Source organism: Capra hircus, chromosome 21 (assembly GCF_001704415.2).
Source record: "Capra hircus breed San Clemente chromosome 21, ASM170441v1, whole genome shotgun sequence".
Lineage (NCBI taxonomy): Eukaryota > Metazoa > Chordata > Mammalia > Artiodactyla > Bovidae > Capra > Capra hircus.
The window spans coordinates 32,580,488-32,598,733 of NC_030828.1; positions in this window are offsets into that span (position 1 = coordinate 32,580,488).

Genomic DNA, 18,246 nt, shown 5'->3' on the forward strand with positions numbered 1-18,246 from the left:
TCAACCAGTAGCATTGACATCACCTGTTAGAAACCAGAATCCTAGATCACCTGGATCCAGATCTGTGTTTTAGTAAGATCTCTGGTGACCCATGTGCACACTGCCTTTTAAGAAACACTGTTCAAGTGGCTCTGAGCCTCAGTCAGCTCCTCTGGAAAATGGGGAGAATAAGGACCTCTGCCTTGCAGTTTAGTTTGCAAGGATTATGAAGGTGTAGAAGAAAACAGTTCAGCAAACCATAAAGCGGGAACCTCAGAAAACATTCACTACTTATAACCCTGAGCCTTTTTGTTGTTAGGTGTCAAACCTCACATCTGGTAGCCTTTCAGGAACTTGATTTGGTGAGCCAGAGGCCTTCCCACTCACTCGGGTACTTCATTCCCTGTATCTGGGGCCCATCCAGGAGGTTCTTAAAGCAACGAAAGAGTTTGTAATCAGGGAACTCTTGACCAGAGGAAATAAAGTCACTCACTGCCTGAAGCATCGTCTAGGTACCTTCCCTGCTCATAGCAAGCTAGGAGCTACTGGGGGTGAGTAGGCTGGGGTGAGGGCAGCTCAAATCCCAATGTCACCAGGATGCAGGCACCCACTCTAGACAGACATCAATAGCCAGAGCCTCTGACTTTTATTAATTAAATTTTACTGGAGTATAGATTGTGCTTCCCTGGTGGCTCAGTAATAAAGAATCCTCCTGCAATGCAGGAGCTGCAGAAGTGGTTTGGACCCCTGGGTCGGGAAGATCCCCTGGAGGAGGGCATGGCAACCCACTCCAGTATTCTTGCCTGGAGAATCCCATGGACAAAGGAGCCTGGCAGGCTGCAGTCCCCTGGGTTGCAAGGAGTTGGACGTGACTGAAGCAACCATCCACTCATGCGCTGGAGTATAGTTGCTTTACAATGCTGTGTTAGTTCCTGCTGCACCGCAAAGTGAATCAGTTACACATATATATGTGTGTGTGTGTATACATATATGTATATATTATATATACATCCTCTTTTTCAGCTTTCCTCTCCATTTAGGTCACCACAGAGCAGCCAGTGGAGTTCCCTGTGCTATTATACAGTAGGTTCTCATTAGTTATCTATTTTATATGTAGTATCAATCGTGTATATATATTGATTTTTACTTTGTCATTCCCTTCCGGGGTCTTTCCTGAAGACATAATCTAAAGTGTGGACAAAGCCCTGGGTCATCAGGTTACCTCTTAATTAAGAGTGACTGGAAATAATACTGAAGGAAAGACTGAGTAAATGGTAGTAAGCACCTCTGAAATATTAAAGAACTATTAATGACGAGAAGACATGTTTATAATGTAATGTAGGATATAAAACAGCTATAAACATACCAGTGTTTTAAAAAATTGTTCATATGTTTGTGTGTGTGCAGGTGTGTGTGCCTAGGCTTCTGCAGACGATGCTATAGTTCTGGTTTCCAGGGCCTCTGTAAGTCCAAGTCCCCTAAGCCAGGGGATCCTGTGAGCAAGCCTCTGCCCCAGTAGAAGAGGACTGAGGGAGGAAGAGAAAATAATAGAGGAGAAGGATTGGGGCCACAGCAGACAGAGCCAGAGTTCAGGGCTCACCTCCAGCACCTGCAGAGTACTGCAGAGACCCAGAGAAGGAAATCGGAGAATGAGGCAGGCACGGACCACACTGCAGGGGTGTGCGGGAAGGCTGAAGCTCCAAGATGCAGCTCACTCTAAGCCATGGGATGCAGGGCAGAGCATCTCCAGGCCTGGATCCTGGAGCTAGAGCCAAACCTGCAGCATCAAGCCTGGAACTGACACCATGTCTCAATATCCAAAGGTCTTTGTTGGCTACATTTAGGGAGAAAGGTGCTAGAGTGGACCTTCAGTCAGGATGCTTCTCAAAACTCGTGCTCTGGGAGCCTACCACTAACTCCCTCCACGTTTATGCAAAACTTTAACAGTGACAGAGTAAACTTAAAAACAAAAAAATATAAAGAATGTACAACCCAGGGAAGCCAGAGGAAGCTGACCCAGCAAAGCCGCATGCTGGTTTAGGGACAGAATTCGCAATACCTACAAGATCACCAAGGGATAAGAGCCTTAAGCAGGATGTAAAAGAAGGGTAAAACCAACATTTCAGACAATAAGGAAAAAATAAGACCTGGTTTTGCACTCAGGACTTCGGGGGATTAAAGGAGCAACTACAAAACCAACAGTTGCAGGGAAAAAATACAGAGAAAAACTGTCCCCTCAGGATGTGCTTATAGAGCAAAATTTCAAAACGCATAAAGAACATTGATGTTAAAGCAAAATCAAGTTAGAAGATGAACTTATTGCAGACAAAATAACTAATAGAATGATCTTTAAATGGCTTAACACTGTTACAAATGGAACTTGGGGCAACTTGCCTGTTGCACAGTAAAGCCAGTCTACTGACACTAGGTTGTGGTGAAGGAAAATTTGACATTTATTGCAGGGACCAAGAAAGGAGGTTGCGCAGCTTGTGCTCAAAAGACCTGAACTCCTGGATGGCTTTCAGGGAGGGGCTTTTTAAGACAGTGCAAGGGAGAGTCACAGGGTGTGTGATGAACTCATGCGCAATTCTCTAATTGCTTGATGGTGAGGTGACAGGGTGACGTTTCTGGAATCTCAGTCATCATCCTTCTGGTTTCAACATACCTGGGTTCTAAATGCTGGTGGTCAGCGTACAATTAACTTCTTCCACCTGGGGGGTTTCATTTGCAAAATAAATTAAAGATATGGCTCAGAATGTTCATCTATAGCCCTGGGGAGGAACGCAAGGCGCTTGACTTTGTCTTGTGGCTTCACTAGTATTACTTTTGTCTTGCTTGACTGCTTTCCTTTGCTTCTGCATTTTCTCACTTTTCTGATTAAATTTTGTCTTTGAAACTCCATGAAGACGTAGGACGTGTATGTGTGCTAAGTAGCTTCAGTCGTGTCCGACTCTTTGCGACCCTGTGGATTGTAGCCCTCCAGGCTCCTCTGTCCATGGGATTTTCCAGGCAAGAAGACTAGAATGTGTTGTCATTTCCTCCTCCAGGGGATCTTCCTGACCCAGGGATCGAACCAGCATCTCATGAGTCTCCTGCATTGGCAGGTGGGTCCTTTACCACCAGGGCCACCTGGGAAGTGCTTGAAGACCTAGGAGCCTAAAGCTCTACCACAAACAAGAGGCAGGGAACACGATGAGGGAGGGGGTTTGTCCCCAAGAAGGCCACCACACAGGGTCCTGCTCAGTTTCAACAAAAGCCTGTTTAGAAACCTTTAAAAAATGGAAAAAAAGACAGCATCTGCCAAAAGGAACAAAAATTAAACAAAAATGAGCATAAATGTAACAAGAGTAGATATGTGGAAAATAACCCATTTAAAACCTTAGAAATGAAATGATATACTCTTTAGGGGAAAGCCCTCCAAACTTGGATATATTCTAAACTACGCACGGCCAAAGAGAAACTTAGTGAATTGGAAGCTAGTGCTAAGGAATTTAAGTAGAACTCAGCATAAAAAGATAAAGCTATAAACAGTCCGTTAAGAAAAATGGAAAGTAAATTGAGTTGTTGTTCAGTCGCTAAGTCATGTCCCACTCTTTGTAACCCCATGGACTGCAGCATGCCATTTGTTGGGAGGATCTAACAAATCCCTGATAGGAGAAGAGATCCAGGGATAGAAGAGAAGTAATAGTCAAAAATATAAAAACAGATTATTGCCTAGAATTAAAGGCAAAGATAAGTTCTCAGGGTGGGAGTAAACATGGAACGTCTGGCATCATAACTACAGCTAAGTCACAGCTAGACACACAGTAGTGCAACTGCAGAGCATCAAAAATAAGGATTAAAATGTAGAGGCTTCCCGAGAGAAAAGACCTTTCACCTATCAAAGTACTGACAACAAGACCTACAGACTTCTCATCAATAAGAGGCCAGAAATCCACGGAGCAAATGCTTCAAAGTACTGAGTATTAAAAAATGGAGGTTAAAATTCCATGTGCAGCTAAATAATCACTTGAGATTAAAACAAAACCTTTGTCAGACTTACAAAGACTAGAAAATTTATACCCAAGGACCTTCACTGAAAGAAGTCCTAAAGGATGTACTTCAGCAAAATGGTAAGTGAACCTAATGGAAAAGGTAGGGTGTGAAAACATAAGCATGAGTTCAACAATTAATATATATATGTATATATACACGTATACCTGTGCATACACATATGTATTAGGGTTTCCTGTGAGTAAGCACACACACATACATACATCTGCACTAACTGCAATGTTGACCATAAAGGCTTTCCCAGTGGCTCAGCAGTAAAGAATCCACCTGCAATGCAGGAGACACAGGTTCAGTCCCTGGGTTGGGAAGATCCCCTGCAGAAGGAAATGGCAACCCACTCCAATATTCTTGCCTAGAGAACCCCATGGACAGAGGAGCTTGGCAAGTTACAGTCCATGCTGCTGCTGCTGCTAAGTCGCTTCAGTCGTGTCCGACTCTGTGCGACCCCATAGACGGCAGCCCACCAGGCTCCCCCGTCCCTGGGGGGGGTCACAAAAAGAGTTGGACGTGACTGAGCAACTAAACAACAAAAATTGACCATAAAATGATAATAATAATAATAGCTACAGTTATCTTTTAAAAAAAAAGACATAATATTTTAGACAATGAAATTGAGTATTTGTCCAGAGGATAATAAGGATACTGAATAACCCATGAACTTTGTTTTAAAAAAAATAAGTAAATATGAATATTGAAAATGTTAGAGTGCCACTAAAGATTATAAATACAATGTATAGGTTGTGATATGCAACTAAAGCAATATTTAGAAGTAAATGTATAATATTAAATGAATTCATTAAAACATGGAAAAATTTTAAACACCTTAAGTTCTTAAATTCAGAAACAGAGGGGGAAAAAAAGTAAGTCCAAATAAAGTAAAAGGAAGAAGATAAAGAAAAGAGTTTTTTAAAATTATTTTAATAGGAAACAAAAGCAACAGAGAGATGCAGTCAAATTATTTCATCACATCTGCTCTGCAGAGTTACATCTTTACATGCTATAAAAACTTTCTAAATTTGTTTTTAAAAGTTATCACTTAGCTGGCTTAAAACTCAACATTTAAAAAACTAAGATCATGGCATCCAGTCCCATCACTTCATGGTGAACAGATGGGGGAAAAGTGGTAACAGTGACAGATTTTATTTTCCTGGGCTCCAAAATCACTGTGGACAGTGACTGCAGCCACAAAATTAAAAAACGCTTAGTCCTTGGAAGGAAAGCTATGACAAACTAGACAGTGTATTAAAAAACAGAGACATCACTTTGACAACAAAGGTCTGTATAGTCAAAGCTTTTTTTCCCGGTAGTCATGTATGGATATGAGAATTGACCCACAAAGAAGTCTGATGCTGCTAAGTCGCTTCAGTCATGTTCGACTATTCGCAACCCTATATACGGCAGCCCACCAGGCTCTCCTGTCCCTGGGATTCTCCAGACAAGAACACTGGAGTGGGTTGTCATTTCCTTCTCCAATGCATGAAAGTGAAAAGTGAAAGTGAAGTCCCTCAGTCGTGTCCGACTCTTAGCGACCCCATGGATTGCAGCCTACCAGGCTCCTCCATCCATGGGATTTTCCAGGCAAGAGTACTGGAGTAGGGTGCCATCGCCTTCTCTGCAAAGAAGTCTGAGCACCAAAGAATTGATGCCTTCAAGTTGTGGTCCTGGAGAAGACTCTTGAGAGTCCCTTGGACTGCAAGGAAATCAAACCAGGCAATCCTAAAGGAAATCAACCCTGAATATTCATTGGAAAGACTGATGCTGAAGCTGAAGCTCCAATACTTTGGCCACCTGATGTGAAGTGCCTCACTGGAAAAGGCCCTGATGCTGGGAAAGATAGAGGGCAGGAGGAGAAGAGGGCAAAAGAGGATGAAATGGTTGGATGGCATCACTGACTCAGTGGACATGAGTTTGAGCAAACTCCAAGAGATGGTGAAGGACAGGAAAGCCTGGTGTGTTGCAGTCCATGGGGTGGCAAAGAGGTCGACATGACTTAGCGACCAAACAACGGCAACATACAATTTGTTTGGGTAATCCCATTATATCTGATCTTTTTCTTTTCAGGTGGTTTGATAATGGACTTTAAATGCAGGCCTGAATGTTTTGACCAGGGAGTAGGGGTAGAAATCTTTGCCAAATACTTTCAGGCTTCCTACCTCATTTGCATCCCCTGAACACTCAGTGAGGTGGGGAGGGTGGGGCTGTCACTGAGGGTCAGAGAGGCAGAGACTGCGAACGGTGGTGAGTGGCACAGCCAGAAACAGAACCCACATCCCAACCCCACTCCCGCAACCCCATATTTTCCTGTCTCCCCAAGTCACCTCCTAATTGCAGAGGGACTGTGAAGTATCTTTCCTTGAAGCCTCGTCCCTGAGGCTGATTCAGACTAATCTTGTGCATATAACCTCATTCAAGATGCCAGAGGTGGGACTTCCCTGGTGGTCCAGTGATTAAGAATATGCCTTCCAATGCAGGGGATGTGGGTTTGAGCCCTGGTCAGGGAACTAAAGTCTCATATGCCAGGGGGCAACTAAGCCTGATTTAAAGAGATGCCCTAGTGCTATAAGGAAGACCCATCACAGCCAAAATAAAAGACAGATCAAAATTTTTTATATATTTTTTTAAATAGTAAAAGAAAAAAAATGATGCCAGAGATGAGAGAGAGCCAATGTCCCTGGGGAACACTGCCAAGCAGTCCAGGCTCCCCTCACTCTCCTTTGGGGAGAACAACAGATCTTAGAACATGAGGCTACGCATCTACAGAGCAGCCCCCAGCACTGGTGTTTGAGGTGCACCTTTGCAGATCCCCTGCAGAAGGCAATGGCATCTCACTCCAGTCCTCTTGCCTGGAAAATCCCATGGACGGAGGAGCCTGGTGGGCTGCAGTCCATGGGGTCGCAAAGAGTCGGACACGACTGAGCGACTTCACTTCTGCAGGCAGACAGTGAGGAGGAGGCTGCCTAACAAGACCAGAGCTGGTGTTTTCCAAGTGGGGAGAAAGAAGCTCTTGTGAAGAAAATTATCGTTCTTTGGATCTGCTTAAGATGGGGCCCAGCCGTTCTTTAGTTAATCTCTCCACATACTTAGAAAGAAAGTTAAATCACTGACGACTTCTCAGTAGAATGACTTGGCCCAATATTGCAGTTATAAAACTCTAGACTGGTTAATTTCCTCGTCTGTGAAATGTCCTTCCCCAGAGAGCTTCCGGAGCACAACAGACATGCAGCGATGTGAGAGTGGGCACAGTTAGATCCAGCCTGAGATGGGGGCCAGAGGTGGGCTCTGGGTTCCCTGCCCAGCCTGCTCAGCCACCCCTCTCCCTGGGTGGGCTGCTCCGTGTTTATTGCATCAAGATGGCATCTGGTTCTCCCACAAGCTCTGACCTAATGGGGGGACTCTAAGACAACCTTGGGGCGAGTCACCAGCCACTGGCCTGGCACTAGTACCAGGTTTCCCTGGAGGAGCAAGAGGATGTCCTCATTGCCCGGGGTTCCTGTGGAGTCAAGGAAAGACAGAAATTAGTATGCCCATCCAATTCCATCACACTGTAACTCTCTTGAAAGAAAATACTCTGCAATTTGCTTTGAAATCTTAGAAAGAAAAATACTAAGTCACAGAGTATTCAAGGCTGAAAGGAACCTCAGACAACAACTGGCCCAACCCCCTGACTGTTCAGAGAAGGAAAGTGAGGCCCAGGGTCACACGATGAGGATTCGGGGGGGGGGGCCTGAATCCGCAGCCCCCCAGGATCAGCCTCCGTGGCCTGCTGCCCTCACCCCAGGGCCCTTGCAGCAAGGGGGGCCAAATCTCCACTCCTCGGAGGGGCAGCCTGAGGAGCAAGAGAGAGAGGAAGCGACAGGGGCGGACAGAAGACAGGGTGGCAGGAGGCAGCGTGAATTTGCTCAGCCTAACTGTACTTGATCAATCGTCCGCGGGGCGTGCGGGAGCGGCTGCTGGAACCACAGCTCCCCGGAGCCCCATCACTCAGAGATATGGTAATAAAGTGGCCGGGGCTGGAAAAATGCTATGAGACTCCAGAGAGCTCAGTCTCATCCCGCCGGATTATAGCCCTGTTATCGACACCCCTGAGGCTTGTTCTGTCTCCTTCAGCACCAGCTCTGGAGATGAAAGCTCCAGCAGGATGCGGTCTGACCCAGGCATCCAGGGCTGGAAGCAAAAGGAGGTGGGTGGCAGGAAAGACTGACTCCTCCAGGGCCACACCTGCCATCGATGGCCCTTCTTCCTGAATCCCAACTCCTGTGTCCACTGAGGCCTCCGCAGGGCACTGGGCTGTGCGTGGGGGACAGAGGGAGGAGAAACTGGGGTCAGGCTTGAGGGCCCTAGAGTGCTGGAGGCACAGTCATCACCGGCCCAAAGGTTAGCAGATAACAGACTGTGCGGTTCAGCTGTTGATACTCTGAAGAACGACAGGGCCCTGGGGGTTTCAGAGGGGAAGACAAGCGTCCGGAGGGAGTTGCAGCTACATCGGGCTGCAAGGGCCATAATTCTACTCCTGAACGAACTATCACCACGGGCTCCTGCTGACCGCCACCCTCCTCCCCATCCTCCCGCACACGGGTCTGAGAGCATCCTGAACACCAGGCACTCGCTGTCATCCTACATAACTCTCCCCAGCATGGCAGTACTTCCAGGAGAAAGCCAAAATCCCACTGTGTCATAATAATATTCAGCCATGAACAGAAATGAAATTCTGATATGTGCTACGGCATGGACGAATCTTGAAATCATATGCCAGGTGAAAGAAGCCAGACACAAAAGGACAAATATTGTCTGATTCTACTTGTAAGTGGTACCTAGAATAGGCAAACTTGTAGAGACAGAAAGTAAAACTGTGGTTGTCAGGGGCTGGAGGTGGGGGAGAGGGGAGGGGAATTATTGCTCCAAGGGGACCGAGTTTCTGTTCGGGAAGATGACTTTCTTGAAATGGAGGTGGTGATGGTTGTACAACATTGCGAACGTGCCTAACGCCAATGAATTGTACACTAAAAATGGTGAAATGGCAAACGTCATGTTATGCATGTATTTTACTACAACTTCTTAGAAATTCTTACCCCTGAAACTAATGTTATCTGTCAATTATACCTCAATTTTTAAAACACCCATCACACGCTGCCGTGCAAGGCACCGCCGCTTCACCCTAGTCTCAAGAGGGCATGTCCCTAGAATGAGGGGAGAACCAGAAGTCTTGCTGAGCACAGGCAGGCGCATAGCTCATCCCCTGAATGACCTCTGCCCCGGCCTCTACAACCTGGTGCTGCCCCCTTTGGCCCCTGTGCCCTGTCCTGTCTCTGTGGCTTTGCACAGGCTGTTCCTTGGCTTGGAATTCCAGCCCCCACTTCACTCTGACTAATGCCAGCTGATCTTCAGGGCACCACGGGTGTGCCACCGTCTCTGTGAATTCTCCCCCACCAGCCACAAGCAGGGTTATAGCAGTCCTCCTCTGGGCAACCATATCTCCTTGGATGCCTGCATCAGGGAACCTCTGCTGCTGAATTTGTGGGCCCCCTGGGGCTTCCCAGGTTGCTCAGTGGTAAAGAATCCTCCTGCCAGTGCAGGAGACACAGGAGGTGCAGGTTCGATCCCTGGATCAGGAAGATCCCCTGGAGGAGGAAATGGCAACCCACTCCAGTGTTCTTGCCTGGGAAATCCCAAGGACAGGCTACAGTCCATGGGGTCGCAAAGAGCCAGACATGACCGAGCAGCTGAGCACGAGCAGGAAAATAATCCCATCCTCTTGAAGTGAAGCTGGACAAGGCAGCCCAAGACGTCACAGCAAACACCCCAGTGTCACTTCCTGTGGGGATTCTTAATTAAAGCAACAACAACAAGCCACATCACTGATCAGAGGTAGAATCTGGGTTACTTCCCCAGCATTTTCCATTTGAATGTAAGCCATGGGTCAAAAGCGGTAGAGCCATTGCTAGGGTCAAGCTTATTATTAACTTCCCAAGAGAATGTAGTGATATTTTGGTCCACCAGCAAGGGAGAATAGAATAAAAAAGAAGATAGGACTTAGAGAAAAATCAAAAGAGCAGCTAAAAGCTGGAGCTATCCATCTCTCTAGGAGAACTTTTAAGTGGCCCCCAACTAGACGAACTTAAAACATGGATATTAGCTTAAAACTTTTATGATCTATGAAAATGTTACTCTACCAATCAAGATTTGATTTCCTATTCTATCCTGGTACAGAGAATGCTGAATTTACTTAAATAAAATCACACTCGCTAGAGGGATAGACAATAGATACATACATACCTAGACAGACAGAGATGTGGAGACATAGAGCCGTAGACATAGGTGTAAATAAAAATACTTAGATTATTTGAATCCTTGTATTTATAAGAATTTACGATGTGACTTGTAAAGCAGCATGTCTTATACATCAGCAAGTCTAGTACTGTGTCTGTGTCCTCTGTTTCCTCATTTAGACTGTGAACTCTTTTTTTCTAATACTTATTTATTTATTATTTACTTGGCTGTGCTAGGTCTTACCTGGCTGTGTCATTGTAGCACGCGGGATCTTTAGTTGCAGCCTGCAAACTCTTAGTTGTGGCAAGCGGGATCTAGTTCCCCAAGCAGGGATCGAACCCAGGCATCCTGCATTGGGAGCATGGACTCTTAGCCATTGGACCACCAGGGAAGTCCCTAGACTGTGAACTCCTTGAGGACAGGTCTCTCTGGTTGTGGTCTCAGCCCAGCAGAGTTTGGCGCATAAACCAAAATAAATGTCTGCTTTGTAATTGAATGAGTTAGTCTCTATTTCTCCAGCACCCAGCACAGGACATGATTCTCAGCCAAAGCCTAGTATGTACTGGGGGGGAAAAAGGAATCAAGGACCTGACCACTGATACAATGTCCCCTGCTGTGGACTGACCTACCTCCCAACGTTAAGCGCTTGGAGAAGCAGAAGTGTCGCTGCAGACAGAGAGCCAGGTGGCCCTGCTCACTAGTCTGCCCCCGTGGGGAAGACGGCAGGAAGGCGAGGAGGCCCAGCGGAGTTGCCTCCATCACTGAGAGGCCAGACCGCGTGGGTTGTGGGGTCATGAAGGCTAAGGCAGGAGCTGCATGGAACTCTCCGTGAACTGCAAGTAGCTCAAAGTCCACAGTTTAGGATGATGAAATCCAAGCGAAATTTCAAGATGAGACTGTTCACTGTAGCAGCGTTTGTAATGGCAAAAAACAAAACAAACACAAATAAAAACTGAACAATCCAAATACCCTTTGAAAGGAAAATGGGTACGTGGGGATAGAATCACTCTATGAAACACTAAACTGTAATAAAATGGGAGAAGCCACAGCTACATACAGTCATATGAATAAATCTTAGCAACACTTAACAATGTTGAGTGAAGAAGTAAATCTCAGAAGATCACATATAACATGATGGATGCCTTTCTATAAGGTTCACAACTAAAATCAAAAGCATATTGCTCACTCATCCCAAGAAAAAAATGTCTATTTCTTTAATGTTGAAGCTATATGAGATGATGGATGTTCACTAAACCTACTGTGGTCATCATTTCATGATGTGAGTAAATCAAATCATCATGTTCTACACCTTAAACTTACATGGTGCTCTATGTCAATTATCTCTCAATAAAAACAAAAGAACAATGAAAACATATTATTTCAGTATCCACAGGTATGTGATTGTGGTATCCAAGCTCCAAGCTCAACAAAACTTTCAACTTTTCCTCCTTTATAGGTACCTGCCCTCTTGAAATTAGGGAGAGCCATGGGAAGAGCTTTGGCCAGTGAAATGTCACCAAAGTGTTCAATGTCAGTTTAGGGCAGAAACATCTAAGTATGGGGGCTTAGTTCTTACTCTCTTCCCCTGCCAAAGCAAACCCCAGATCTTAGTGTTGAAGAGCAGTCTCACAGGATGCTGGCTGCCCTGTGCCGGGGTCCACGTGTGCAATGTCCTTGGCTAATCTACATCGGCCATGTAGCATGACTGAAAAATAAAATTTTGTTGGGTAAAGCCACTGAGATGAGGGATTATTTGTTACTGCAGCATAATCTGGTTCATCCTGATTGATACAATAATAAAATTATATTTAAAGTCAAGATAGTGTTAAACACAAAATTGAGCATTGTGATTACACTCTGAGTGAGAGGCAGGGGAATAAGATAAGGAAGGAAGAAGCACAAGATTAGAGCAAATATTGTTAAAGCTATAGATCTTAGGTTGAGTTCTGAGTTCACACCTGTTCACTATATTATTGTAAACAAAAATAGGTCATTGTAAGACTTCCCTGGTAATGCAGTGGCTAACACTCCACACTCACAGTGCAGGGGGCCTGGGTTCAATCCCTGGTCAGGGAACTAGATCTCATATGCCACAAGTAAGAATTTCCATGCTGTAGCAAAAAATCCCACATGCCCCAACTAAAGATTCCATGTGCCATAATGAAGACTGAAGATCCCACGAGTGCAAATAAGACCCAGCACAGCCAGATAAATAAATAAATATATGTTTAAATAGAAAAGCTTTTTAAAAAAATAAACCATTGTAAACAAACTGCTTAATTAAAGGGGCCCTGTATAGGCCAATAAGGAGTGTGCCATAACCAGGGGTTGTGATTACCCAGCTCCGTGAATCTGAGGTCCATTTATAACTGAAAAGAAAAGACAGTGTCACTCAGATATGAGCCGGAAACCCAACCACTGTACCTGCCAAAGGGTGTTTGCATCTCACCTTGTAGAATATGTGTTAGTCACTCAGCCGTGTCCAACTCTTTGCAACCCCGTGGACTGTAGCCTGCCAGACTTCTCTGTCCATGGAATTCTCCAGGCAAGAATACTGAAGTGGATTGCCATTCCCTTTTCCAGAGGAACTTCCCAACCCAGGGATCGAACCCTCGTCTCCTGCATCGCAGGCAGATTCTTTACCACACCTTGTAGCATAACAACCAACAAAGTGTGGAAGGAGGGCAGGGAATGAGCTCAGGTGTGCGGTTTTTCCCCTAATTCCCTGAGGTCCAGGGCCTGAGATGTCACTCTCCACAACCCCTCTTCCAGACTCCCCCAATGAAACTGTCAGGCCAGCTGGTTGGGGAGGTGGGAGACAGGAGCATCACAGAACCTTTGTACCTGCCAGCTCCACAAACCAGCCCAAAGCCTCATTTCAATATATTTGCATGAAATGGTTTCATCCCAGAGTTGCTGCCTCCCTATCCCCATCCCCCACCCTGAAGTGCCTGCAGGCCCCTGGGCCAACCCCAGGCCCCTTTGGATGATGTCATATTTACCAGGAAGAATTTTTGCTTTTTCTGCACCCCAGATATCATAAATCTTACATAACTTTTTCTCCCTCAACCTTGATGCTAAATTCACTGCATTCGATGGGGAGTCACTGGGGAGTTTTCAGCCGGAGAGGGTGTGGTGGGATTTGCAACTTGAAAGCTGCTCTAGTTACCAGTGAGGGACAAGGGTGGAGGCAGGGGGACCGCTGGGGGAACAAGCAAGGCATCGGAACCTGGGGCGGGGCGAGGAGGCACAGCAGCGGGAGCCCCCTGGGCAGACCCCAGAGCCTCTCAGAGGGTGGGATCCAGAACTTGGCAGGGAGTCAGAGGGGCACAGCCTGACTCCATGGTCGCTGGGGAAGATAAGGGAGGGGACCTGCCACCCACCTGCTCCCGACACCACTCAGGGTGCAGAGAGGGAGAGAAATGTCCTGGGAAATGCCTGCGTGGGGCTGTGGCCTCTGGAGAAGCCTGGCTGGAAGTGGGGATGAAGCAGGGCCAGCCATTTATCTTTGAACTTTTAAAACTAGTCGCATATATTAATTTAACCAAACAAAATCAACTGAAAATATAAAGAGTCAGAATGCCTCAGTCACGTGTTCTTATCCACGCGAGCTTCCGGGAGTTCACAGCCCTAGAAATTATGCACCAACTTGAACAAGTGGGTGCAGGGTTTTTTTCTGAAAAAGAGTCTCTATATTTTATTGAATTCTCTAAAGAGCCTGTGACCTGGGAATACTAATGACCATTTATGTAACACCATACTTCGGGCCCTACACTATATATATGTATTCGTTTAATCTTCACAGCAGCCCTGTGACAGACAGTCTGTTGTCATCCCCATTTTACATTTGTAGGGACTGAGGCGCCAGAAGACAAAGCAAGATGCTGAAGTTTGCTCAGGTTAGTGAGATTGGAGTCTCCAGTGTGTCAGCCACTAACCTGGACCCGGTCTGGTTCAACTCTGAACCTGCCCAGATGGACAAGTCAGGCCCCAGGGCACAAAGGCCCCAGGTCCTGTGCACAGACAAAGCTGGGAAGCCAGGACGTGTGGACCTCTGTACTCACAGCCCTTCTCAGGATCAAGTTCACGAGAAATAGGACAGTGGACCCTCGCTGTCATCCTGGCCCACGGCAGGAAAGGCGGTTTCATGCCAGGGTCATCTCAGGAGCAGGCATGGGGGAGAGGAGCTCCCCAACCATCGCAGAGGCCAGCCCAGCCAATCAACCCCTTGCAGGGACAGGGACCCTCCTTCCCCCATAACCAAGCCCTGTATCTCCCTGGCCTGTCCTCACACTTCTGCCCGCAGCCCCACTTGCAGCTGAGGACAAGCACCACGCTATCCACGGTTAGGGGTGCAGCAGGGTACCTCCAGCCTCACTTTCCCTGTCTCTCCTCCCTGTTGTCCAGCCCCAGCAGGGGTCAGCCCCTGGGGCTTGTCCTCTGAAGCCTCGTCCTGGATCTAGCCCCACTCCCCTCAGCCAGGCTGGAGGCCGCCGCCCGGGAACTGTGGCAGAGGCAGGGCCCAGAGCACAGGCAGGGTGGGGCTATCCCAGGAGGTGGTGAGGGCCCTGCCCTCGCAGGCACGTGGGCAGAGGCTAGACACCCCACACACAATCGTCTCTGAGAGGCATCTGGACCAGCGGTCACACACACTTGGAGTGAACCCCAGATCTCCAGTTCTCCCATTCTAGGGCACCATGAGGGGGCATGGGGACAAGTACAGGATATCACAAAAGCAGGTACAATGGGCTCCAGCCAGCTGAACCTCAGAGCAGGGCTCTAGCTTGATTCTGCAGAGGGTCAGTGGCTTGTCCAAGGTGCCACAGCATCTTGAGGTGCCCTAGGGGAAGGGCAGCCCTGGAGGTGGAGGGATAGGCTGGGAGGAGGGGCTGGTGACAAGTAGGACGAGGTGAGTGGCCTCCTGGAGAATGGAAGACGTACACGAGGGTCCCTCAAGGTAGACAGGACATCTCTAGGCAAAGCAGGGGATGGATGGAGTCAGACATCCCCATTGCGGGGAGAGGTGTCTCAGGGGGACTTTGAGAATTTGAGCCCTAGGAGGAGAGGCCCCTGTTGACATCCCCCCTACCAGCCCACCTAGGACAGACGCATCCTGGTGCCCCACCTCAGCCTGACAGTGAGGGGGCAGGGGATACTAGGTTATCCTAACAGTGTGGCAGTTGGGCTGGCAGCCCAGGGCCTCCCCACACCCACCCTCAGTCAGGGGCCCTCAACTCAGAGCTCTCTCTGCTCCCCACTGTCTTCCCAGAGCAGGGCCCTGGCTCCCACCTGCCCCCACCACCTCCCCCCCGCACCTCTGGGCCCAACAGGCAGTGCCAACACGGGAAGGGTTGCCCCAGCCGCGGCTCCTGAGTGGATTTTCCTGGGTACCAGCATCAGGCGAGAGGGAGCGAGCTATTTTTAGCAGACTCTCCGCAACAGCAAGCAGCCTCAGAAGTGCCCGTGTGGCCGCTCCCACGCTGCTCTCAGGTTTAGCTCCTGCAGGCACTGATTCTTGCATCCAGCACGCTCCGATTACCAGGGTGACCTGAGCAGCTGCTGTGCGTCTCCTCATGAGCCGAGTCCACAGGCAGACGGTGTGAGAGGAGCCGGGGCAGGCCTCCCACCACCATCCCCATAGCACTGCCCCCGACCCTGTGTGCCCGCCTCAGGCACCCGTCACCTTCCAGGAACGTGGGCGCTGAGGGTGGACTTCACTAGACCTCGCTGACTTGATTTGCATAGCATACCTGGTGCTTCCCAGGATGTGAGGACCACTCCAGGAGCCCATCCTGCCTCCGTCCTTTGCAGAAAGACACGCCGTGGAGGGGGTGGACATAGGTCACCCCTGTGAAGAGGCACTCATTTGAAAAGGGGCCCCCCCTCCCCTTGATGGAGATCAGACACTGGAATGTTTTCAGTGGGGTTTCAGCAGGTACAGGAGTGAACCGATCTGCTTTGCATGTAAATGGTGCCTGCCATTCTTCAATTCCACAGCCGGTTAGATGCGCGCTGTGTTGATAGATCCCCTCGGTTTTGTTTTGTGTTTTTTTAAGAGAACTTTAAAATTCAGAATCTGTTGTGGAATCTCCCAGGTTTTAAATGTTGGCAACCAGGTCAAATCTTAAAAGAACACTGTGTGGTTTAAACAAAGCTCATTTCGGAACCACACCCGATTCACAGGCCAGGAGATGGGAGCGGTGTTAACAGTGAGGCCAGCTTTCCAAGTCCTACATTGCTCTGAGATGTCCGCATGGGAGGCCCCTCCGTACCAAAGGGGAGCAGACCTCAGGACCCCAGATCGTTAAGGACAGGGTACAATCCTTTAAGGCCCATCCAGCACTTTTCAAACTGCAGTGCAGCGAGGCTAATTCTTAGAGCTGTTCAAAGATGTTCCTTATTTATGAACAAACACTCTGGGAATCTCTGGCTTAAATAAAGCAAAACAGACTTCTTTACTACAGGACTTGTCTGAGGCTTTTAAGTGCAACAAAATGCCTTGTGCATTTTGAGGGGCCAGAACATAGGGAGAGCTTCTCAAAAGAGTTCCACATGGACCCCATTTTCAAGGCATACACATTAACTCCGGAAAGACACTATTGTTGCATGGAATGTGGTTCTAGAAGTAGGGCTCACCACATTAACCTATGCAGTCCACAAACCAACATCCCAGGGTGGCTACAGCCTGTGAAGGGGGTGGAGAGGGGCATCGGAGAAGCTGAGACCAGCAGCCAGTGGTCAGGAGTGTGGCTTTGTCCTCGGGATACAGAGCCACCAAAGGGTAATAGACAGACAGGGATGTGGTTGATGGCGTGCTCCCGTCGTGTGCAGACCAGACTGAAGAAGGGAGACTAGGCCGGAGGCAAGGAAGCTAGTGCAGAGGGGATGGGTCCCAGGGATGTTTCGCAAGTGGAACAAACGGTCAGGACGAGGTGGCTGAACGATGGAGAGTCCACCTGTCAATGCGGCAGACGCAAGAGACATCGCTTCGATCCCTGGGTCAGAAAGATCCCCTGGAGAAGGAAATGGCAACCTGTTCCTGTATTCTGGCCTGGAGAATTCCATGGACAGAGGAGCCTGGTGGGCTACAGTCTGTGGGGTCGCAGAGTTGGCCACAACTGAGCATGCACGCACACAGGTGCCTGAAAGGCCGTGGTGAGTGCTAGGGAGGGAGGAGGTGAAGACAGGGCCAGGAGGCAGGCTGAAAAGGCAGAGCCCAGACAGAGGCTGTGAGCCAAAGGAAGCGAGAAGCTCAGAGCCCAGGCTGGGAATAGGTCCCCTTGCTCTGCCTTGCCCATCTCTTAAGGAAGCCGGGTTCAGGTAAACCTCAGCCACCCGGGGTTCCCATGGCAACCTGGAGCCAAAATCAGCTGAGCACCTGGGCAAGCAGAAGGTGGAGAAGGGGTGGGGAGGAGCTGCTGACCTGATCAGTGTGCTGTGGGCTCCTGGGGTTCAGAACCTGGCCACCCGTTCCCCCAGGCAGCTGGAAGTGGCCAAGGGGTGGCCACGAAAGAAAGGCTCCTACCCCCCAAGGCTCCTGATCTGAGAGCCAAGTTAGGAGGGCTGCGCGGTTTCTTGCCGCTGCAGTAAACCCAGCCCCACTCTGGGTCCAGGCCTGTGTCCGTCATCTTCCAGCTGCCCTGGTCACTGCCTCTGAGAGAGAAGGCAGGGCGACTCCCATGACTGTGTCTCCTGCCACCCTCAGAGCCACAAGGCTAATTTTAGCCCTGACATCAGGCTGTAGCCAGGGTGTTGGGTGGAGAGGGCTGTGTGTCTGCCCAGTTCTAAATGCAGGCCCTGGGAGCCCAGCGGGAGGGCCTGATGGCTGGCCATCCCTACCTCCAAACAAGCAAAGCAGCTCAGCCCAACAAGCCCTTCTGACACTTCCACCCCACCCTCTCCACACCCTGGCCACACCCTGGCCACACCCTCAGCCCTCCAGGAGCT